This window comes from Ambystoma mexicanum, chromosome 5q (assembly GCF_040938575.1).
Source record: "Ambystoma mexicanum isolate Mex_15411 chromosome 5q, UKY_AmexF1_1, whole genome shotgun sequence".
Taxonomy (NCBI): Eukaryota; Metazoa; Chordata; class Amphibia; order Caudata; family Ambystomatidae; genus Ambystoma; species Ambystoma mexicanum.
In genome coordinates this window covers 1,257,696,363-1,257,722,461 of record NC_090933.1, presented here as the reverse complement: position 1 = coordinate 1,257,722,461, position 26,099 = coordinate 1,257,696,363, and the positions used below count along the sequence as shown (strand labels likewise).

The following is a 26,099-nucleotide window of genomic DNA, read 5'->3' as shown; positions in this document are numbered from 1 at the left end:
CCAATCCATTGTATTCCTTCATGGTATGATACAGTTTGCTTGGAGGTAAACCTGAACCTATGATTACGGTCACATTCTGAAAAAGGAATTCTGAGAAGCCTGGTTGGCACTTTAATTTCGAATTGAGACTTTTTGCATAACCTCTCTTTTTGCAACTTGAAGTGCTATAAAAATAAATATCATTTGTCAAAATCCTCTGGTGTCTCCGGCTCACTACTTAACATATTCCTTCGTATCGTGAACCTGAGCCTTACACATCATTGTGCCAGCAGGCACTCATGTGGAGTGATGGCAGGCATCCGGATGGGGCTTAGACCTAGCATCAAAAGTGCAGAGAAAGGAATAGTTGTGTTTAAGGGCCATCCACAAGTGGAGTAAAAGGGGGAGAACTTCCACTATTTTTGGTTCCCCACACCCAGAAGCCCAATCTGTCCCTCTAAACCCACAGCACCATACCTCCAGACAGACTCGCCCTCGATCCATACGTCCAGCCCCATCCTTCCCTTCAGACCCACATGCAACCAGCCTTCCCTCTAGGCTCACATGCCCCACCATTCCCTCCAGACCAATGCACAGGTGCGCCAGCCCTCCCTCCACATGCAGATTGATTTCCAAGTTGTTTATGATGCGCCTATACACAAGTGTTTCAATGATCCCGGCCCTACATGCCCAATTCCTCCACTCACACCCAGATGCTGCCTCCTTTCCTCCAGACCTACATGCCACCATGCTTCCATTAACACAGATACCCTTCTCCCTCGATTCACATGCAAATACCCCATCCCTCGATCCAGAGGGGTGCTCCAGATTCACGTGCCCCATCCCTCAGATATTCATGTCCCCCTCCCTCGATTCACATGCAGATGTCCCAATCCCTCTCTCCAGATCTACATGCCCCATCCCTCCATTCACACAGATGCCCCCAGTCCTACATGCTCCCATCTACACCCAAATGCCCAACCCCAAATTCACACACAGATGCCCAATCCCACATTCAGAATCGCATGCTGCATTCTTCCCCACATTGTCCATCCATACCCAGATGCCCCATCCTTTCATTAAAACCCAGCGTCCATCCCTCCTTTCCCTTTAAACAAATGCTGCACATTCACATGCCACCAAGAAGAGACCTTCTTCTCAGCCTCCTCAACACTGCTTAGTTCCAAATGCATGTAGGCAGAGAGATCACTCGTGCTAACAGGGTCTGGAGCGGAGCATCCTCCCTCTCAGCGAGACTTGATCACCCGGCGTCCTCTTCTATCTCCCCTCTCTGAGCAATATCTCAGCTCTTTATTGGGATATATCCCTGCCCCCTCATGGCTGCATCTGCTCTCAGCCAAAGAGCAGACAGCAAGCACGCAAGCACTGGGAGCACAGAGTGGAAAAATCCAGATAGAAGTGGAAAAACCAGCTTCTCTCTCTCTCTCTCATCTTCGTTCCCAGTACCGCTTATCGCTGCATCTGCAGGGCCCCACACACTCCTCGGCTTGTCCTTCAGTGGACGAGACAACAAGCATTCCTTCCCGCTAGCTCATTTGAGATTATCCTGACCTTGCACCGTTTGCAGAATTCACATTTACTCACTGAGCCCACGAAAACGTAAGGTTTCATTGCAGTGATGGAAGTGAATGTCCAAAATGGCTGCGCACCGGTGCCATGTTGATTAGCTCAATTTTCGCACATGCACTACACAAGCCCAGCCACCACCACCCCTCTCTCTGGACTTGCATGGCCCACCCCTCAATTTCCCCACTCACAAGCAGACCCCCCAGCCCTACATGTCCTGATTCACACTCAGACACCCCATCTCTCCTTCCAAACACATGTTCCAGATTCAAATGCCACCATCGCCCCTCCCTCCGAACACACAAAGATGCCAACATCCGCCCCTCCATAACTACACCAAGATGCTCCAACCCTCTCTCCAGAGCCTCACCCAGATGCTTCACCTCTACCTCCAGACTAATACACAGATGGCACCATCCGCCCTGTCTCTAGATCCACACCCGGATTACCCCATCCCATCCTCAATACACACATGCTCCCAATCCTCCCGTAGACCAACATCCTTCACTCCAGACTCTGTGCCCCATCCCTCCATTCACACCCAGATGCCCGCAACGCCTTCCCACCAGAGTGCTCCAGCCTTCACTCATGCCCACATGTCCCATAATTCCCTGACATGTCCCCATTATATGCCCCGTCCCTCCATTCCAGATCCACGATGCCGTCCAATCCAGACTCCACCAAGATGCCCCATCCCTCTCTCCAGACCCATACCATGATGCCCCTTACTCCCTCCACACAGAAAGATGCCCCCATCCTCTCCCTCCAGACACAGACCAATGTGCCCCAGCCCTACCTCTAGACCCACAGCAAGATGCCCCCATCCCTCTAATCCCGACCCCAAGATGCCCCATCCCTTCAGACCTATACTATGATGGCTCCCCCCAAACACCCAGATGCCCCCATGCCACTCTCCAGACCCCACCAAGATGCCCCCATCCCAGACCTTAAAATGCCTTACTCCCAGCATTAGAGACCCCACTAAGATGCCCCTCCCTCCATTCCAGACACCAGGATGCACCATCTCTCGCTCTGACCAGAGGTATTCAAACTGTGGGCAGGGGGAGCCCTTAGCTAGGGCGGCTATCCCATAATGAGTGAGGGGACATCGATCCAGTGTCCCCCTCACCCATTATGGAGGAGCCAGCCCAGTGAAACACTGAGCGCTCCCTTCGCTGCTTTTTCCAGGTGAGAGAGCGCACTGGGCTGGTTGAACTGTCAAAGGGAAACACGGTTTCCATTTGACAGTTCCATTCCCCAACCATGCATAGCTCATTGGAAATGTTGGCTGGGGAACTGCATGTCTGTATGTGCGAGGCGCAGCTCGGGCAACTCCTGCACCTCCTCGCACATACAGACAGAGCAGGCTGGAGCGGGCCGTTTCAACACCCACACGCAGGCACCTGCATGCATGTGAAGGAACCAGGAAGCTCTATCTTCCAGATTCCTGTTCATAATGCAGGAGCTGGAGCGGAAAATTCAGGACGGGGGCAGACGGTAAGATTACGTTCATTAATTTTTTATTTAACTAGATGTATGGATGCTTGTGTTATGAGTGAGTATATGGTGATGGGTGCTTGTGGGAAAGATAGAGTGCTTGCTGTGTGAATGTGTGTGTTGGTCCATTGAGATGATTTTGGCGAGTGGGGTTTTTGAGGGAGAGTTGTATAGTGGTGGGAGCAGGGTGGAGAGAGCCCAGGGTCTGTGGTGGGGTGGGGGAGAGCCCAACAACCGGGTAGGAGTGGGATGAGGGAGCCCAGAGACTGATGGGAGCAGGTGGGGGAGCCCAGGGACTATACTGGAAGTAGGGTGCAGTGTTGGTGCACAATAGTTCATAGCCATTTGGACTTACTGTCTATTTGACATTTTGGGGTGGGGTTGGCCTGCCCACATTTTGCTCAGGGGGAGCCAGGGCCAAATAAGGTTTGAAGACCACTGTTCTAGCCCTTTAACATGATGTCCCCATCCCTCGAGACACACACCAATGTGCCCCCTCCCTCTAATCCAGACACCACCAAGCTGCCCCATACCTCTTTCTAGACCACCCATACCACAATTCCCCATCCCTCCCTCCACATCCCATCCTGCCTTCCACACACCAAGCCACATGCCACCCTTCATACCCACGCCAAGATGCCCCATCTCTCTATCTAGACCCATGCTTGGATGTCCCCCCACACACCCAGATGTCCCCATCCTGCCCATAAGATGCAGCCCACCATCCCTCCATTCCAGATCCCACCAAGATGCCCAGTCCCTCCAATCCAGTCCACACCTAGATGCCCCCAACCCAATCCACACACCAAGAATCCATGCCACCCTTCATGCCCACACCAAGATTCCCACATTCCAGATCCCACCAAGATGCCCCCATGTCACCCTCCAGACCCATATCACAATTCTCCATCCCTTCCTCCACACACCATCCTGCCCTGCACTCACAACTAGATGACCCCCACCAATGTGCCCGCATCCCTCCCTCCATTCCAGACACAAAGACGTCCCCACCCCTCCACCTCGATCCATACCATGATGCCCCAACCTCCCTCTGGCGCACCAAGATGCCACCATCGCACCCTCCAGACCCACATGCATATGCCCCATCCCACGCTCTAGAATCACATGCAGATGTCACATCCCACCCTCCCGACCCCATTCCACCCACACCAGGATGCCCCATCCTACTCCCTGACCTACACCTAGATGACCTATCTGACCCTCCAGACCTGTGCAGATGCCCCATGTCACCCTCCAGATCAACACACAGATGGCCCCATCAATCCATGCCAGACTACACCAAGATGCCCCATCCCGCCTTCCAGACCAATGTGCCCCATTCCTCCCGACTAATGTGCCTCTATCCCTCCCTCCAGACACACATCAAGATGCCCCCATACCTACATTCCATACCCAATAAAATGCCCCATCACTCCCTTCCAGACACACACCAAGATTCCCCTATCCCACATACCACGAACCCGGCAAGCCAGAACCCAAGATGCCCCATCACTCCCTCTAGACCCAAACCATGATGCCTCAGCCTCATCCTCCCTCCGCACAGCAAGATGCCCCCATCCCTCCCCCGACCAATGAGCCCCCATCCCTCCCTCCAGACCCACACCAAGATATCCCATACCTCCCTCTCAGACCTACACCAATATGCCAAGACTCTAGACCCACACCAAGATATCCCATACCTCCCTCTCAGACCTACACCAATATGCCAAGACTCTAGACCCACACCAAGATTCCGCATCCCTCCATTCCAGAGCCCAAGATGCCACCAACCCTCCAAGCTTGACCCCACCAGCCCCCTCTAGACACATACCATGATGCCCCATCCGCCCTCCACACACCAAGATGCCATATCGCACCCTTCAGACCCAGACACATGCCCCATCCCTCCCTCCAGACCAATGTGCCACATCCCTTCCAGACCCACACCAAGATGCCCCATCCGTCCCTCCAGACCAATGTGCCCCATCCCTCCCTTCAAACCCACACCAAGATTGTAATTGCCTATTTATAACACGCTCAATACGCATAGGTTTCTAAGCGCGGACCCGGGGATCGAACCAGTGTTGCTCTGTGTCGTCTTGCTTCTGAGGCGAGCGCGTTGCCCCTGAGCTTTTCTCCTGAGCCCCCATCCCACCCTCCAGATGCACACAGATGTCCCCATCCCACCAAGATGCTCCATCCCATCCTAAACCTAGATGACCCATGAAACCTTCCATACCAACAGATGCCCCATACTTGTTCCAGACCGGCACCAATGTCCCCCAATTCATTGCAGACCCCAAGATGCCACCATCACTCCCTCCACACAGCAGAATGCCCCCACCCTACCCCCCAGACCCACACCTAGATAATCTATGCCTCCCTCCAGACCCACACCGTGTCCCCATCCCCATACCAATGTGCCCCCATCCCTCCCCCAAACCCAGACGAATGTGCCCCGATTCCCCCCGCAGATCAATGTGCCCCGTCCCTCAAATCAAACCCACACCAATGTGCCCACATCCACACCCTCCAGCCCACACCAAGATGCCCCCATGCCACCCTCCAGATGCCCCATCCCACCATCCCAACCCACACCTAGAGGACCCATGACACCCTCAAGACCAACAGATGCCCCATACCTGTTGCAGACTGACAACAATGTGCCCCATCATCCATTGCAGACCCCACCAAGATACCACCATCCTGCCCTCCAGACTCACACCTAGATGACCCATCCCTGCCACCAGACCCACACTGTGCCACCATACCTCCAGCCAGACCCATACCAATATGCCCTCATACACCCATCAGACCCACACCAATGTGCCCTCATCCCTCCCATCAATCCCACACCAATATGCCCCATCCCCTCCCTCCAGACAAAGATGCTCCATGCTACACTCCAGACCAACAGTTGCCCCATGCCTGTGCCAGACCCACTCCCATGTGCCCCCATCAATTGCAGACCCCCCCAAGATGCCACCATCACCCCTCCACACAGCCAGAGGCCCCCATCCTGCCCTCCAGACCCACACCTAGATGATCCACCCCACCCTGCAGACCCACACTGTGCCCCCATACCCACACCTTGCCCTCATACCTGCATCCAGACCCACACCAATATGCCCCCCATCCCTCCCCCAGACCCAGACCAATGGGCCTCATCCCTCCCATCAACCCGACACCAATGTGCCCCCATCCACTCCCTCCAGACCCAAACCAAGATGCACCCACCCTCCAGATGCACAAAGAAGTCCCCATCCAACCCACATCAAGAAGCCCCATCCCACACTCCCAACACAAAACCTAGATGACCCATGCCACCCCCAGACCAACAGATGCCCCATGCCTGTTCCGGAACGACACCAATGTGACCCCATCCATCCATTGCAGACCCCACCCAGATGCCACCATCCTGCCCTCCAGGCACACATCTAGATGACCCATTCCTCCCACCAGACCACAGTGTGCCCCCCATACCTCCTGACAAGGATATGGGTTGTTTGACCTACTGTCGATTTGATCAAATTGTTTTGGTCTAATCTTTTTTTTCCTAAGCGGGAGACCCCCTGAACCCCCCCACCCGACTTCCCCCACCACATCAATTTTTTACCATTTGACCTAACTAATTTGACCAAAATAATGCAGTGAAATCGGAGTAGGTCAAATTGGCATTAGGCCAAATTGGACAATACCCCTGCCAGACCCACGCCAATATGCCCCCATACCTCCCCCGAGACCCACACCAATGTGTCTCCATCCCCTGCCTCCAGACCCACACCAAGATGCCCCAGCCCACCCTCCAGATGAACACAGATGTTGCCGTCCGACCCTCCCAAACGGTGGACAGTCATAATGTCGAAAAAAAAATGTCGACAGACAAAAATGTCGACAAAAAAATGTCGAAAAAAAAAATTTCGACTTTCTCTTTTTTTAATTATATATTTATTTTAGGGGTTTGGGAGCTAAAAAAAAGGGAAAAATTAAAAAAAATATTAAAAAAGGGGGGTTGGGGGGGGAACCCCCCCATATAAAAAAAAAATGCATTGAAAAAAAAAGTCGACATTTTATTTTTCGACATTTTTTTTTCGACATTTTGACTGTCGACATTTTGACTGTCGACATTATGACTATAAACCCTCCCAAACATATGACCCATGCATCCCTCCAGACCAACAGATGCCCCATACCTGTTCCAGAACAACACCAATATGACCCCATCCTGCCCTCCAGACTCACATCTAGATGACCCATCCCTCCCCCCAGACCCAGACCAATATGCTCACATCCCTCCCTCCAGACCCACGCCAATGTACCCCATCCCTCCCTCCAGACCCACGCCAATGTACCCCCATCTCTCCCTTCAGACCCACACCAATGTACCCCCATCCTTCCCTCCAGACCCACACCAATGTAGTGTATTGTATATAGTTATTTATATAGAGCTCTTTCCCCACTTGTGTGGCCTCAATGCGCTTTTTCCTCGGTTGGAACACCCTTGGTGACCGTAGTCGGGGATTGTACCTTTTTACCGACAATAAAGAACCAAAAGTTCTAAAAATGCTACCACCAAAGGTTCGAACACCAAAATTTCGAACCTTTGGTGGTAAGCATTGCAGGTAAATTAAAAAAAAAAAAAGATTGCAGGGACTGTCCCCCACAACACCCCGCTCACTATACTGTGTGGTATAGTGAGCAGGGTGTTGCAGGGGACACCACATCAGCACACCTGCCAAAAATAAGAAAAGCAAAAAAACGGGGGCTATACTTTATAGTATAGTGAGCGGGGGTTGCGGGGGAAACCCCTGCAGCCCCTGTACTATGTACGTGTGTTCGCATGAGAAAGGTGCAAACTTTTGGTAGTTCGTACCTTTCTCATGCGAACCCGTAGTCGATGTGGTTGGAGATTCTAGGGAGTTTAGCTTAGGAGATGCAAGTGTGCATGTTGCCGTTCTAAGACTTAGGTGGCTGGCAAGGCTCGACTAAGCACCCCAAGAGAGGACAGACACATGGGTGGGTGCTCTTGAGGGTTAGAGATAGAATGCTATTGTTGAGAGAGTCTATGTGACACCAGCTATACCGGTCCCCTTTTGGGCGGTGGTCGCTATATTCTAGTGGCAGAGGTGTTGAGGCACGTTAGGTATTTCAGTCCGGATGGCTATGTGTGCACTAGACTGGATGTGCTTGGCCATAGCCATATTCTATCGTGCATAGGTGCTAGGCCATGCCTGCAGCCTTTGTACAAACTAGTGGTGTGAAGGTATACATACCGTAGGCTGCAACACTGCTCGGCTGGGGCAGTATATGTCCAGGTCCAGAACTGAGAGTCCTATAACAATGGGCCTGGCTTTCATACTGTAGCAGGTATCCGCATATATTAAACAGCGATGGAGGCTACACTAGATTTGAAAATCCTGTATAGTGGGAGAAAGGCCTATTTTTCACAGTGCAGTAGGTTTAGGCATATGGGAAACAAAGATGGAGGCTATGCATAGATCAAAGAATCCTGTATAGTGTGAGAGAGGCCTAAGTATCACAATGCAGTAGGTTTAATCATACAGTAAACAAAGATGGAGGGTACACCTATAATTGAGAGTCCTGTATAGTGTGCAATACCTGGGTCTCAGAATGCCGTAGATCTCATTCTATAATAAACAAAGGAGGAGGCTGCACCTAGATTAGAGAATCTTGCATTGGATTGGGGGATTAGGGGATCCCAGGCTTCACAGTGCAGTAGATTTCCACCTATAGTTTAGTAGGTTTCCATAGCGTAACAGAAGTGAGCGATGCAGGTTAAGAGTGGCAGTGAATTACTTAGTGATGGGTGTGTGATGCCCTGGGCTATTTATTTCATTGTTAGTCGTCTATCATTTGGGCCGGCGGGCGGGGGTACAGTTAGAATGTTGTGAGTGTTGCGAGTGTGCCACAGCGAAAGCTGCTGTCTTGCCTGGAGTGCTTGTCCCCATCCCTTCCTCCAGACCCACACCAATGTGCCCCTATCCCTCCCTCAAGACCCACACCAATGTGCCCCTATCCTCCCTCAAGACCCACACCAATGTGCCCCCATTCCTCCCCCCAGACCCAGACCAATATGCTCACATCCCTCCCTCCAGACCCACGCCAATGTACCCCATCCCTCCCTCCAGACCCACGCCAATGTACCCCCATCTCTCCCTTCAGACCCACACCAATGTACCCCCATCCTTCCCTCCAGACCCACACCAATGTAGTGTATTGTATATAGTTATTTATATAGAGCTCTTTCCCCACTTGTGTGGCCTCAATGCGCTTTTTCCTCGGTTGGAACACCCTTGGTGACCGTAGTCGGGGATTGTACCTTTTTACCGACAATAAAGAACCAAAAGTTCTAAAAATGCTACCACCAAAGGTTCGAACACCAAAATTTCGAACCTTTGGTGGTAAGCATTGCAGGTAAGTTAAAAAAAAAAAAAGATTGCAGGGACTGTCCCCCACAACACCCCGCTCACTATACTGTGTGGTATAGTGAGCAGGGTGTTGCAGGGGACACCACATCAGCACACCTGCCAAAAATAAGAAAAGCAAAAAAACGGGGGCTATACTTTATAGTATAGTGAGCGGGGGTTGCGGGGGAAACCCCTGCAGCCCCTGTACTATGTACGTGTGTTCGCATGAGAAAGGTGCAAACTTTTGGTAGTTCGTACCTTTCTCATGCGAACCCGTAGTTGATGTGGTTGGAGATTCTAGGGAGTTTAGCTTAGGAGATGCAAGTGTGCATGTTGCCGTTCTAAGACTTAGGTGGCTGGCAAGGCTCGACTAAGCACCCCAAGAGAGGACAGACACATGGGTGGGTGCTCTTGAGGGTTAGAGATAGAATGCTATTGTTGAGAGAGTCTATGTGACACCAGCTATACCGGTCCCCTTTTGGGCGGTGGTCGCTATATTCTAGTGGCAGAGGTGTTGAGGCACGTTAGGTATTTCAGTCCGGATGGCTATGTGTGCACTAGACTGGATGTGCTTGGCCATAGCCATATTCTATCGTGCATAGGTGCTAGGCCATGCCTGCAGCCTTTGTACAAACTAGTGGTGTGAAGGTATACATACCGTAGGCTGCAACACTGCTCGGCTGGGGCAGTATATGTCCAGGTCCAGAACTGAGAGTCCTATAACAATGGGCCTGGCTTTCATACTGTAGCAGGTATCCGCATATATTAAACAGCGATGGAGGCTACACTAGATTTGAAAATCCTGTATAGTGGGAGAAAGGCCTATTTTTCACAGTGCAGTAGGTTTAGGCATATGGGAAACAAAGATGGAGGCTATGCATAGATCAAAGAATCCTGTATAGTGTGAGAGAGGCCTAAGTATCACAATGCAGTAGGTTTAATCATACAGTAAACAAAGATGGAGGGTACACCTATAATTGAGAGTCCTGTATAGTGTGCAATACCTAGGTCTCAGAATGCCGTAGATCTCATTCTATAATAAACAAAGGAGGAGGCTGCACCTAGATTAGAGAATCTTGCATTGGATTGGGGGATTAGGGGATCCCAGGCTTCACAGTGCAGTAGATTTCCACCTATAGTTTAGTAGGTTTCCATAGCGTAACAGAAGTGAGCGATGCAGGTTAAGAGTGGCAGTGAATTACTTAGTGATGGGTGTGTGATGCCCTGGGCTATTTATTTCATTGTTAGTCGTCTATCATTTGGGCCGGCGGGCGGGGGTACAGTTAGAATGTTGTGAGTGTTGCGAGTGTGCCACAGCGAAAGCTGCTGTCTTGCCTGGAGTGCTTGTCCCCATCCCTTCCTCCAGACCCACACCAATGTGCCCCTATCCCTCCCTCAAGACCCACACCAATGTGCCCCTATCCTCCCTCAAGACCCACACCAATGTGCCCCCATTCCTCCCCCCAGACCCAGACCAATATGCTCACATCCCTCCCTCCAGACCCACGCCAATGTACCCCATCCCTCCCTCCAGACCCACGCCAATGTACCCCCATCTCTCCCTTCAGACCCACACCAATGTACCCCCATCCTTCCCTCCAGACCCACACCAATGTAGTGTATTGTATATAGTTATTTATATAGAGCTCTTTCCCCACTTGTGTGGCCTCAATGCGCTTTTTCCTCGGTTGGAACACCCTTGGTGACCGTAGTCGGGGATTGTACCTTTTTACCGACAATAAAGAACCAAAAGTTCTAAAAATGCTACCACCAAAGGTTCGAACACCAAAATTTCGAACCTTTGGTGGTAAGCATTGCAGGTAAGTTAAAAAAAAAAAAAGATTGCAGGGACTGTCCCCCACAACACCCCGCTCACTATACTGAGTGGTATAGTGCGCAGGGTGTTGCAGGGGACACCACATCAGCACACCTGCCAAAAATAAGAAAAGCAAAAAAACGGGGGCTATACTTTATAGTATAGTGAGCGGGGGTTGCGGGGGAAACCCCTGCAGCCCCTGTACTATGTACGTGTGTTCGCATGAGAAAGGTGCAAACTTTTGGTAGTTCGTACCTTTCTCATGCGAACCCGTAGTTGATGTGGTTGGAGATTCTAGGGAGTTTAGCTTAGGAGATGCAAGTGTGCATGTTGCCGTTCTAAGACTTAGGTGGCTGGCAAGGCTCGACTAAGCACCCCAAGAGAGGACAGACACATGGGTGGGTGCTCTTGAGGGTTAGAGATAGAATGCTATTGTTGAGAGAGTCTATGTGACACCAGCTATACCGGTCCCCTTTTGGGCGGTGGTCGCTATATTCTAGTGGCAGAGGTGTTGAGGCACGTTAGGTATTTCAGTCCGGATGGCTATGTGTGCACTAGACTGGATGTGCTTGGCCATAGCCATATTCTATCGTGCATAGGTGCTAGGCCATGCCTGCAGCCTTTGTACAAACTAGTGGTGTGAAGGTATACATACCGTAGGCTGCAACACTGCTCGGCTGGGGCAGTATATGTCCAGGTCCAGAACTGAGAGTCCTATAACAATGGGCCTGGCTTTCATACTGTAGCAGGTATCCGCATATATTAAACAGCGATGGAGGCTACACTAGATTTGAAAATCCTGTATAGTGGGAGAAAGGCCTATTTTTCACAGTGCAGTAGGTTTAGGCATATGGGAAACAAAGATGGAGGCTATGCATAGATCAAAGAATCCTGTATAGTGTGAGAGAGGCCTAAGTATCACAATGCAGTAGGTTTAATCATACAGTAAACAAAGATGGAGGGTACACCTATAATTGAGAGTCCTGTATAGTGTGCAATACCTAGGTCTCAGAATGCCGTAGATCTCATTCTATAATAAACAAAGGAGGAGGCTGCACCTAGATTAGAGAATCTTGCATTGGATTGGGGGATTAGGGGGTCCCAGGCTTCACAGTGCAGTAGATTTCCACCTATAGTTTAGTAGGTTTCCATAGCGTAACAGAAGTGAGCGATGCAGGTTAAGAGTGGCAGTGAATTACTTAGTGATGGGTGTGTGATGCCCTGGGCTATTTATTTCATTGTTAGTCGTCTATCATTTGGGCCGGCGGGCGGGGGTACAGTTAGAATGTTGTGAGTGTTGCGAGTGTGCCACAGCGAAAGCTGCTGTCTTGCCTGGAGTGCTTGTCCCCATTCCTTCCTCCAGACCCACACCAATGTGCCCCTATCCCTCCCTCAAGACCCACACCAATGTGCCCCTATCCTCCCTCGAGACCCACACCAATGTGCCCCTATCCCTCCCTCCAGGTCCACACCAATGTGCCCCTAACCCTCCCTCCAGACCTACACCAATGGGCCCCTATCCCTCCTTCCTGACCCACAGCAATGTGCTCCTATCCCTCCAGACCCACACCAGTGTGCCCTATCTAATCATAAAGACCCTAAGATGTCCCATCCCTCCCTCTAGACCAATACCATAATGACCCATCCTACCTCCACATAGCAAGATGCCCCATCCCCTTTGCAGACCCACACCGGGATGGCCATGTGCTCCCGAAGCACACACAGATAGCCCCAGCCGACCCCCTCTAAAAATCCATACCTGCCTAACTTCTGGGTTTTTCCAGGAGACTCCAGGTTTTTTGTCTCTTCTCCGGGTAAGACCCTGAAGTCTTCGGGTTTTCGCTCCGGGCCCCGTCCGATCCTCCACCCGAATGGCAGCAAAAGACCACCAATCGGGTGGACGTGTGGGCGGGACCAATAAAAAGGCAGACTCAAGCAGTTGAGCAAAATAAACGTAGAATACTGCTTTTGAAAGCAGAAAGCAGTATTACCGTGTTTATTTTGCTTAAGCTTTCATTCTTTTTGACCAGTTTGCCTTATGTTTTAGTCGCCCTAAATTGACAGGCGGCTAAAACATAAGGCAAACTGGCCAAAAAGAATGAAAGCTTAAGCAAAATAAACATGGTAATACTGCTTTCAATCCGGTGTCGTTAATGACACCGGATTGAAAGCAGTATTCTGCGTTCCTTATTTTTTCAGCTTTCATTCTTTTTGACCAGGGCTCAAGTCGAAGGAACATGGAACACGCAGGTGGACTGAGTCCACCCACTTTTTTCAGAGGGTGGACTCTGTCCCCCCAACCCCCAGCTAAAGTGAAGTAATGAATTAAAAGTAAGAACATAGAGAAGGAAACACGGTAGACACTATATAAGCACCTGCTAAAAGTGTTTGTTCTATCTATTCTGGGTAGAATAACATATTAAATATAAGAAAACGCAGAAGCGAAGCAGGGGATTTCGAGTACTGGTACCGGAGAACACTTTCTAGGAGGATTGGCTTTTCCTACAGCGGCATATTGACAATTACCTGGCTATTGACCACTGGCAGGCTGTGGAACTAATCACTACAGAGACGACGGCAGTATTTGTGGGCAAGGACACAAGTCGTTTTATTTCCTTGGTAACCAAGCATTGTGACACCATTTCCCGGTGACGGAGCAGGAGAATTAACTGCCTACCCTGCTATACTACAAGATGTATTGATATGGGATACAGCAGCCACTGAGTGGGGAGAATATTGTGCCCTACTACAATTCATTTTAAGGATTGTTCGCCCTCGCAAGAACCCCCCGAGGTTGTTGAAGTATCTGGAGACACGTAAGTATTTAACTCTTATTTATTAACTTCTCAGTAGCCGGCGTCCCACACAGCGTCCCTCCCTTCCACTTCGTACCTCCGCCAACCGTCCTTCTCAGAACGTTCGCTTTTCCCCCAACATTCTACATCTTACATCTCACGCGCCAGCGGGGACACAGAGCGTGATACATACATATTAAACTTAACTGGAATACAACATCATCCCCCCCATTACAAAATTGATTAAGGAAAAAGGCTCTACCTAATAAAAATGTAAACACATGTGTGTCAGGTATAATAATTAAAAACATTTCAAACATAACACATTTGTGCCGAATTGTAAAACTGTAACAATTAACACATAACAGAGTTTAACACAATATACAATTCTTTTACCAATAACCTGTATATGGAAATTACTTAGTTCTGCATGACATAATCTCTAGACCAAAACGGTAACCTTTTTTCCCTAGAACTACGCACACTCTTATTGTCAAGATCTACCACAGCTCGTTGAGTGTTAACATCTTCAACTCGTCTCAACACATTACCGTACCTACTCACATTTTCTGATCCATTTTGAATTAGATCATCTCCAAATAAATCTCTTCTCCCGAATTTAACCTGTTCAATTTTTTCATTCTTACCATTCCACATCCATTTACTAACTCTGTCCAAATTCCACACTGATACTCCCTCAACTCTAACTGCTCCCCTGAACACTTGTAACACCTTGACAGGACTACTGTATTTAGAGTCACCTTTCATAACATTACGACCATGCTTGATTCTCACAAAATCTCCTGGTGATATTCTCATCTTAACCCTTCCAGAAGACGTGGTCTTTCCTGGAGACACATTTCTCCTAATTACGTTTTCATCAGAATTACGCAATTCCGTGTTTCCACTTTTCCTACGATTAACCCAAACAGGATTTAGCAAGGTATTTGGAGTTCTTCCCCTCATCAATTCAAAAGGAGAAACTTTCATTCCTCTTTTAACAGACATCCTGGTACTCCATACTCTCTCCTTAATAACTTCGTCCACCGGTATGTTGTTACTTAAGGTTAACTCCACCGCCTCTACAATTACACGGTTATATCTCTCCACCAATCCATTGGTTTGTGGGTGATACAACGACGAAAATCTCCATTCAATACCTGATTTCTTGGCAAATTCTTTCATTTCTCTACTTCTAAACTGAACTCCATTATCACTCACTATTATTTTGGGAAACCCTTCCCTTCTACAGATTTGCATTATGAATTTTATCACCTCATCAGTATCAATCTTTCTCACCGTTTTGACTTCCACCCAACCTGAATAGTAATCAACCAAAACCAATATGAATTTCTTCTCTCCACTTAACTTCACATATGGTCCAATGATATCAATTCCTACCATCTCCCATGGTGCATCACCTTTGTCAATACTCATCGGCTTAGACTTCACTATCCTGCAGCTCTTGTCACTGTTCTGACATGGCCAACAATTTCTAATAAACCTCTCAACCATAAGATCTATGCCTGGCCACCAGTATCTCAAACGCACATTGTTCTTAGTGCCAGTAATACCAGGATGACCCTGGTGTGCTTTCTCAATAAGGTCATTCCAGAATTTACGTGGGGGAATCAACTTGTCTCCCCTCACTAAAAATCCATCTTCCATAGACAATTCATCCTTAACCTCCCAATACCTTCTACAATTTTCGCTAATTTCTCTTTTATCAGGCCACCCTGATTCGGAGTATCTTCTTATCTCTTGTAATTCATCATCTTTATTTAATTCTTCAATCCACATTTCCTTAGACGTAACCTCAAAAACTACTGCCACCATCTCTTCATCCATATCTACATTTGTTTCATCACTACTTAATGGCAGTCTCGATAAATAATCAGCCACAATATTCCTTTTCCCTGGCACATATTTCACTGAGAAATTGTAATCCTGTAATTTAAGACTAATCCTGGCTAACCTGGGAGAAGCTTTACACATACCTTTTACCGTGAGTACTTCAATTAATGGTTTGTGATCTGTCTGAATTACAAATTTGCTTCCCCACAAATATTTTCTAAAGTAATTCACTGCCCATGAACATGCTAATAACTCTTTTTCAATCACTGAATATCTGCTTTCTGTTTCTGAAATAGCTCTCGAAGCATGACTAATCACCTTCTCATATGCATCTTCATTTATTTGTGTTAAAACTGCTCCTATGCCACTTCCACTGGCATCCACCGTAATCTTCGTCAACCTTCCAAATTCGAACCCTCCCAATTCCAAAGAGTCACAAATTTCTCCCTTTATGCTTTCAACCGCCTTACTACATTCAGCACCCCATGTAAATTTTGCATCCTTTTTTAATAACTTTCTCAATGGTTCAGTTATACTCGCAAATTTTTTTACAAACCTGTTGTAATATTCACATAATCCTAAAAACGATCTTAATTCGTCTTTATTGTTAGGATTCGGTGACTCTCTGATTGCTTTCATGGCATCTCCTTTGGGTTTATAACCTTTACCATTCACAGTATGCCCTAAATATTCCACTTCCTCCAATCCAAATTTGCATTTGCTTTTCTCAACTTTCAACCCAACTTCTCGTAATCTTTTCAACACTTCTTGCAACCTCCCATCATGTTCCTCAGATCCCTTACCAAACACAATTATATCATCCTGATATACCATAGTTCCACTTAGACCTTTCAGCACATGCGTCATAATCCTTTGAAATACTGCTGCCGCAGACGCTAATCCAAACGGCATACGTCTATACCTAAACAACCCATGTGGCGTTATAAATGCTGTAATGTCCCTGCAATCCTCCGTCAAAGAGATTTGATGGTAAGCACTCGAAAGATCTAATGTGGAAAATACATCAGCATTACCAATACGATTCAACATTTCAGATATGATAGGAAGTGGAAAAATGTCAGTTATAATATTCTTGTTGACATCTCTCAAGTCTACGCAAATCCTAAGTTTGCCACTTTTCTTCAATGTAACCACAATGGGGCTCACCCATTCAGATGATTCAATTTTTTCTATTACTCCTTCAGACTCCAATGATGCAAGTTCTTGCTCAACCTTATAAGCAATGGCAAATGGAATTGGCCTGGATTTCGTGTGCTTAACAGGTATTGCTCCCTTCTTGAGACGAATCCTGTGCGCAAAGTCTTTGAGCAAACCCACTTTTACTGTCTCCACTCTCTCTTCTTTGACATTCTCATTACCTTGTTCTTGGCTCCCGTTTACCACTAGGATTTGTTCTTTAACACATGGATCCAACCTGATCCTCAATCCAGCTTGGTCTCTCCAACCCAGTACATTCACACCCTTTTCTGCTACGTATACCTTCACTTGAGACCGTCTATCCTTGAACTGAACAATACACGAAAACCATCCAATCATCTTGATCTTGGATCCTTCAAACCCACCAGGATTTGGTGTGTCTGGCATCTCCGTCCTACTTTTGAGGCCTCTTGACTCTAAATTCTTCCATGTTTTCTTGGTAATGATCGTCCAAGGTGAACAACTGTCAACCTTTACTTTAAGTTTCCAATTATCAAAAATTACTTCACAACTCGGGCATTTAAATTCTCCAGTTGGTGGCTCACGAATCAAAAACACTCTCTCTTCCTCTGATTCTTCCTCTTCTTCTAAAATGGCAGATACTTTTTTCCTCCTTCTACATGTGACCGCGAAATGACCTCTTATGCCACAATTTCCACATTTTTGCCCCAATGCTGGGCACTGTTTAGCGTTGGCATAATGGCCCACTCTGCCACAATTATAGCACCTGTCTCCTTCTCTCGGCTGGACAATCTGAAATCTTTGTTCGTATTGGACTTTTTGTTCATTCTTTACCCAATTCTTTCCTCGATTAGAACTCCCTCTCTGCTCAAAGTTCTTCATTTTGTTATTTCTTCCTGCATTGACTTCGACTTTATCTTTGTTTTTAAAATTAGCTCCACTTCTGTCTTTTGACCGTAGCACATTAACCTGGCCTTGTTCTTCTGTTTCTTTTTCCTGTATCTCCTTACTATTATGCTTCTGCATACTTTGTACAACCTCTTCTTTCTTGTTCTTCATTTCCTTCGAACACAACTGACTATGTTCTACACGTTTAGCAATCGCTATGGTTTCTGGTAGGGATGGATTGCCAACCATCCATAGTCTGTCTTGGGCTAAATTGTCCTTAGAGTGAATAATGATCTGATCCCTGATCAACTCGTCCAAAGTGATACCATTGCCAAATTGGCAAGTCCGCGATAACACTCTCAATGCAGAAACATATTCTTCAATGCTTTCATGTTCTTTTTGTATCCGCGTATAGAATTTGTATCTATTTATGGCTACATTAGTTTCTGGAGCATAGTACTTGTCCAATTGCCTTAAGGCCCTGTCATGTTCATCAGCATCACCTGCCTCATCAACAGTCAATTCTGGTAGCTCCCTGAACTTCCTCTGCCCTTCCAATCCTAATGCATGTAATAATAATAACTTCTTCTTCCTAGACGTGAGATCTTCATGCTCGACTGCTTGAATGTAATTTAACCAGAATTCTTTCCATTCTGACCATATAACTACTGGTTGGCCTGGCGCTGGAAGAAAACTTGCTGGCGGTTGAATGTTGATACCTTACATATTTCCGTGGAATTTTGATCCTTAATATTCAAATAACAACAAAATTGCAATTTTTCAACAAAAAAACTTCAATTCTCTCCCACTTTATCTTGTAATGTGCTAGATCTCATTAATTGCAGTGCATGGATTTACTGTTGCCCAAAAAAAAACTTTTTTTTTTTTTTTTTAAGTACTGCCACGAAGGTGAAGGGATCACTGTGTCCTCTTCATTATGTTATTTCCTGATTGAGATGTCACCTGACCTCAAACTTCCTGACGGGTCCTTTCTTCTAACCCTTTTTGGGTCTCTGCACAAACCAACACGAAATGCGCGTCAGTTCGGAGCATACGCTCTCTCCAGCTCTCCCCAAGTAATTAGCTGTGAACCTAATCACCAGCACGAATCAACGCAGCTACAGGCGTCGACTCGGAGCTCCCGCTCTTGCTTTCTTTCAAACAGCCACCGTCAGCACAAACCTACGCAATGTGCGCAACGGTTCGGAGCATCTGCTCTACACCAGTCTTCTCCTCGCGGGTTCTCCGGACGCCGGCATCCTCGTCGCCATGTGAAGTATCTGGAGACACGTAAGTATTTAACTCTTATTTATTAACTTCTCAGTAGCCGGCGTCCCACACAGCGTCCCTCCCTTCCACTTCGTACCTCCGCCAACCGTCCTTCTCAGAACGTTCGCTTTTCCCCCAACATTCTACATCTTACATCTCACGCGCCAGCGGGGACACAGAGCGTGATACATATTAAACTTAACTGGAATACAACAGTTGTGTATTGTTTGTGGTTTTAATCTGACTCAGACTGGATGCACAATAGGAATTGGATGCACACTATTTTCTCCTGACGAAAGTTCTGTATTAAAGACATTTAGAACTGAAACATGTCGAGATGAGCTATCTATGTGGAAGAACAGAGTGAAAATAGAAACATCAAATGTGAAAAGTGATTTATGATCGTGAAATATGATGTATCATTCTTTTTGCCTTCTTTCAATGCTCCAAATTGAGTTCTAGCCTAAGAATAGGCTTTATATTGGAAAATTGTATTCTGAATTTATTTGATTTAATATTGGTTTTATATATGTTATTGTATTATTAAATTATAAAATAGTTTTTTTCACTGACCTGCCCTGTTAGTTCTATTTTCTTATATTTAATACGTAATGAATTAAAAACCTGCAGGGATTTAACCACAGCCATCAGGTTTGCAGGCTGGACACGTCACCACTGCACTATATAACCTGATGACAAACAACTATGGGGAAATGTCCAATTTTGGTACTGAAAGTTCCAGGGAAAACCTTTGTATTGGTTCTTGGAGTTTAAAACATGCACACATTTTATTGTTTTCAAAAACACTTATTTGAAGAAAATATTGTCTCTTGGTTTTGTGTGTGTATTGATTTAAGGAAAGCATGTGCCAATCGCATACATGCCAACATTCCAAACCAGCTGGGAGGGAGATTTGCTCCGAAAAATCGGGAGACAACATTTGTCCCATAAGAATGCATTGGGCAAAGATGTATTTTCGGCAGGAGAACGTGAAAAATAACAATATTTTTAATGGAAAAATTGGGAGTCTCCCGCCGAAATCGGGAGAGTTGGCATGTATGCATTCGTCCTATGCAATTTGGGTGGTTATTAATAGCCTATTTAATGAAAAGTATTTCATTCCACTTAGGGTGACCAGACGTCCCGGTTTTCCCGGGACAGTCCGGGGCATGGGCGTAATTTTAGGAGGGGACAGGGGTGTTTATCCCCCCAACTTTCATGGTACACCATTTTGTCCCCCTTTATTTGGCCGGAGCACTTTATTTTCAGATGTCATGTCCCCCCCAACACTTTCAGCAAAGTTACTCCACTGGTCCGGGGAAATCACCCTCCTCCCAGGACCCCCATGGTTGGGTGGCTATGGTAATAAAAATTTATTTATTTTTTCTTGAAATTTGAAGTTGGTGGATTGGCTCAAACCCCCAACCCTTTCAGGTACATGTCACAACACTTACTGACTGTGCCACAGATACTGGCTTGGAAATGAGTGTACATTAAGCCATGTCATATCAATTAGAGAAAACACTTATTTGAATTAACATGCCAAGATTCACAAAGCTGCACAAATGAGATCATATACAGTTTATAGAAAGGAGAAGTGCTGGAAATATGGTTGGGTGGTGGTTGTGGGGGCGTGTTGGGGGAGTGGCGGTAATTGGTGGGTTGCGATGGGGTCTTCCATCTTCTATGTTGTTGGTCGTCCTGGTTTTTCGTTTTAGAAGTCTGATCACCCTAATTCCACTGTAAAGTGCAAACTGCACATTTTGACATGTGGGCGGGGCTTGTGGGCGGAGCCGTGTGCAAAGAGGCGGAGCCTTGTGGGGCTCTGGGCGGGGCATACATCTCAGGGTTTTTGATTTTCAAATGTAGGCAGGCATGCTTCCCGCTCACTAGAATTGCTGCAGGAAATTACAATGGTGACGTCGGACGCTACGTGATGGTAGGGAACGTGCCCCAAGTCACGTGAGAAAGAGTGGGCGGGGAGTTGTTATGGTCCGTTTCTCTGATGGCCGGGAACTAGACCCTGTCTTCTGAACACGTTGCAGGCAGCCGGGAAGGAAGCGGATTTACCCTGAGCAGCGAGAAGGCAGTGCAGTTCCGGTGTCTGTGGAGGTAAGTCACTGCCTGCACACCGCAGGGATGTGGGTCATTCTCAAGGTGCAGCTAATGTACTCTTACATAGACTGCCCCTCTAGGAAACTGCCAGGTACATTATGCTGCTGCTTTTGCAGACAGGACACGCACAGGGGAGTGGCAGGGCTGACACCTGCTCCGGAAGGCGCTCCCCTCCTCAGAGTAAACGAGCAAAAGAAAAGTCAAGCCGTTCATTCTGAAGCGTGGGCGAAGACAGGTGTTTTTGGTAGATGGTGAAATTAACATCAAGGGAGCAAATCCGCATACCTCTCGCCTGGCAATAATTTTTGGGGGGTGCCTCACGTGCCAGACTTGAATCTATACTATGCCAGAACGTTATCTGTTCAATTGGGAGAGGCTAGTCCAATCCTGATTTTGAAGGGACTTGGAGTCCTGGATTCATAATTTTAACTCCAGCACTACAAGTTCCCGAACGAAAAGTTAAAATCCTTCTTTATTTTACTTATCATTTATAGAGCGCGCAACAGCCTGGAGGCATCGTGGCGCTGTTACAAGACAGCATGCTTTGTTACATAGTACCGTTTTTTTTTTTTTATATATATAGACATACAGAGTAAGTGGCTTATTTACCAAAATACAATCATAATTTCAAACCAGAATACAGGGGGAGGGGAGGAATAGGGGTAAGGGAGTGTAGTTTTTAACAGTACTTATGCGGTCCCAACCTCCATACCAGGAACACATTTCTTCTTTTTTTCTATAACACCTCTCGCCCCTAAGAACATAACCCTCCAAGCCACCACAATTTATTAGTTCACTACCACCGAACACGTCATCGACTTTTTCACTCCGTGGAGGGAGAGGCGGGTCATAAGTACTAGTAAGAGGAGAACGAGTAATTCTTTAAGGTCACCTCCAACACCCAATCATTTTGTTTTTCCCATGCAGTGGTCCAGATAAGATATTGAGGTGTCAGTATTTTACTCTGTATTTTTAGAATTGTTGATCAAAAGCAATAGTAAAACTAGCATCGGTAGTGCAAATTACTGTCGCAGTTGGTATTTTGCAAAAAAACTGCACTGAAAAAACTGGGTGTAGGCGATGCCACACACCACATCTCCTGCACATTTCTGATATGTTTTGTTAGCTTTTTGGATCCCACGTGTTGGCTTTCATTAGGAAAGAGAGAGAGAGAGAGAGTATACAAGTTCTGAATACACAGAAGCCTAGTCTGGCCGAAATGCCGACTCTACCACTACTAAAAAGGATAAACCTACATCTGACCAGAACATGTTCAAAAAGGATTCCCTCTTCAATGTCTCTTGTTATTCCCAGGCCATGTGCTTGGTTGTACAGTTCAAAGTTCCCCAAAACGTATTTTCATACTCTCTTGTTTTAGGGCACAACGCCCTTCATTATGTAAACTGAGTCGTGGTTTCCAATGACTTTGGCTTCATGTATGTTCTTCTCCCCTCAGGAGTTTTGCCTTCGTCACTCTTGGGCTATTATTCTCTCCACCCCGTCGTGGGATCCAGACACTTATGTTTGTAGTTGAGGACAATGTATTTTACCCCTACTTGGGGTTGTTGGGCTTTCACCCTGCGGAGGGCTTCTTGGTTTTGTACTCTGCCGTGGGGTTTCTTCAGCCAACCAAGGGTTCATGGATTTCTTTCCCTTCTTGGGATTGTTTGGCTTCCTCGTTCTCTAGTGCTGTCTGTATTTCACTACTCTGTGTGATATCTTCACCTGGACATGGATGTTGGAACCTACTGTTGTTGCTACTTCTTGAGGCTGTTTGGCTCTCACACACTCTCTAGGATTTTTGGGTTTTCCACTCTGCCATGGGGTATTGCACATCTTTCCTCCCTGTTCTTGGGAACAACTGTGTACCTCCTGTTGAGGTGGCTTTCCTTGGAGGAGGCAATTGTCCTTGGCAACCAGATGGCTTCTTTTGTAAAAAATATCTTTTATTTAGAAACCAACACAGACATGCCAGAGATCATAGTACATTGGCTTATTGAGCGTCCAGGGGGGGGCATACAATCTAACGTCATTAGGACACATTGATACAGTGGTCTTCATTTGTACAATGAGGTATTTTGGAGGGGAAAGCGCTGAAGGTATGTCCACAATCTAGTGTAGCATGTCTGCCACATCCGGCTAAAAATGCATGATCCTGGGTACTCTCAGAACATATGAAATGAATTCGCCCCAGCCCTGCTACATTTCGCACATTAGTCACTCATGTCTGATGAAAACTTGGCAAGTTCGGCTGCAGTATAGTATAGCTGATTCAATACTTTAAACTGTATTAAGCGAAATCTTGCAAGACCTCCTTCGTCAAGCAAATGTATTTCTGCCATTGTATTTCCCTCCCCAAGTCCCTCTCCCACTTTGCCCGTGCCCCATTCTTAGAAGGCTGGCCAGTCTAAACCAGTCTCCGGTCACCCCTGTTACAATTGCATCTATACAGCTGCGCTTCTCCAGCGAGAACGACTGCCACCTGCGGCGGACTACAGCCCATATCTGGTAGCACTTCAGGATTCTAATGGGACTGTTTTCCAATTTAGTTACAAACTCCTCCACCGTTATAAATCACCCAAGACCAGGTGTCCCTCCCCATCCCAGGATGCTCGCTTATGTGGGTCATATGTAGGGGAAAGACCAGAGAAGCTCCATACGGGGACCGCTCTGCTATATGTGGCTGTCACTCCAAGTCTGCGGAACAGCCGAGACCATTCCCCGGTCCTACGGACTGGATCAAAGGTGCACAAATCTACATGCCTGTCTGCAAAAAGGATTGCTTTCCCTGCATAGGCTCCAGAGTATCTGAGCAGGCAGGAAGTGGGGGAGAAGTCTTCCACCCCCCCTGTTTGTCTGCCAGAGTGCCTGAAATGTCCAGCTCCCACAGGGGGTCAGGCCGTCCTGATTGGACAGCCAAACTCCCCTTTATGTAAAATACTGAGAGATTGCAGATGAGCGTATGCTGGAACTGTATAAAAGGTGAGGTGTAAAGCAAGCCGACCACAGGAAACGGAAGTAAGCAAAGAAGACGACCAGAGAATCCTGCAGACCCTTTGCAAAACCGTGAAGCGACCATGCCTGTCCTGACCCCGTTTTCTATGCAACAGAGGAGCTCAAAAGAGGATGACTCACTCCCTTTTGGCTGGTGGGAACAACCAATCCCAAGACTAACTTTGAAACAAGCCATCTCACGAGTTCTTGGGTGCTTCAGAGCCGCAGAACCCTAGAACCAGGAGACCTGATGCCCATTTCGTCGTGGAAAGGCCGAATCTGACCAAATCTTTGCTGAACCCGTAAGGACACTCCAGAGATCTCCCAGACCCCCTCACCAGAGTGTGGAACTGCAGAAAGCAAAGATTGACCGGGCAATCTGTGTCCTTGTTGGTGCTGCTGAAAAGGCGTCACAACCGCAGAGTGAACCAAGAAGCTGCTGAAAGTTGTGCTATAGGTCCTCCCTCAAGACTGCTGCTGAGACACCGTCAATCGTCCTGCCTTTCATCACCAGACCAAGGAATCCGGGAGGTCCGATCTAGAGCTGCCACATCACGGAGAAGCCAACGCAAACACTTTCTTCAAACCAAAGGTACTGTGGGGAAAAGGGTATTGCTTACGTGATTCCACGAAGTCGCTCCAGAGCGTTGGGAGTGCACATAGAGGTGTCCAGGGAAACCCTCTCTTGCCTCTGCTTGTGTCCACTCCTCAAGTCCGTTTTAAGGACTCATTTGTTAGTTGATAACTGGCTGCTTCAATAACTTCAGACACTGGAAGAAATCCACAGGAACTCTTCATATTCGCTGTTTGCAAGACTTCAAACTCTCTCCAACTGCCTTTAGCTAGGGTTGTGTTTTTGGACTTAAAAGACTTGAAAGGCGAAGAAACTGTCTCTATAACCTTGAACTAAGCTCATGTTGCACTAACCACTTATTTTCCTCAGTTTAAGTGACTTTTCTATATGTGTTTGCAGAGTAAATGCATTGCCGTATAACCCGTTGAAAACCACATGCGTGCACAATTACTGATAATGTGATAACGTTGCTACAAATGTAACCACGAACAAATGCAAAAGTGAAGTTCCCTGTGAAGTGTATTATCTAGTATTCCTAAGTGTTCTGCAATAAACTTCTGAAGTATTTAAAATGATTCTGGTGTAAATATATCATTTATATAAATATATGTGCCGGTGCTTCTTTGCTGTGCCGGTCTAACGAAGTAAGATTCAGTGTACTTGCCTACAGCTCACGTTTTCCTCTTAAGATAAGCCCGACTGCTCTGCCACACTACCACCGTCCTGCGCTAGTGCAGACTGATAGAGTTGGATCTACAAACCACTGGGATAGCTTACTAAAGTCTTACTGCCAGTACGACTTTAGGAAAACTCCCCTGACACTAAAGGTGCTGTTTCAGCACCAGATAGGGGTACGCACCTATCACATTCAAGAGGAGTAAAGAAGGGGGGGGCAGCAGGATAGTGATACAGAGTAAAGTGGTCTTGGGACTGGGAGGCACCTTTCTATGACAGAGGGGAGAAAACAGATCCTTATATTTTTATCTTGAAAGAATGGTCAAAAAATGCATTACTACACATTTTTGGATGTGCACAATGAAATTGAAAAGTATTGACCTATATGTTTGTCAACCAATTCTATTGATTTTTCTCACAATTGAACAAAAAGAAAAAAAAAAGTGTTG

The 26,099-nt window shown here is 47.0% G+C and overlaps 1 protein-coding gene across 1 annotated transcript in view; it reads left to right on the top strand.

Annotated features, from left to right (window-relative positions):
* Positions 1–21,173: 21,173 nt before the first annotated feature.
* GFUS (GDP-L-fucose synthase) overlaps positions 21,174–26,099 on the top strand; it is a 153,532-nt gene continuing 148,606 nt past the window's right edge. The window contains exon 1 of the mRNA XM_069621769.1: positions 21,174–21,404. The gene's annotated coding sequence lies outside the window, so the exon portion shown is untranslated. The remainder of the gene's footprint in view (positions 21,405–26,099) is intronic.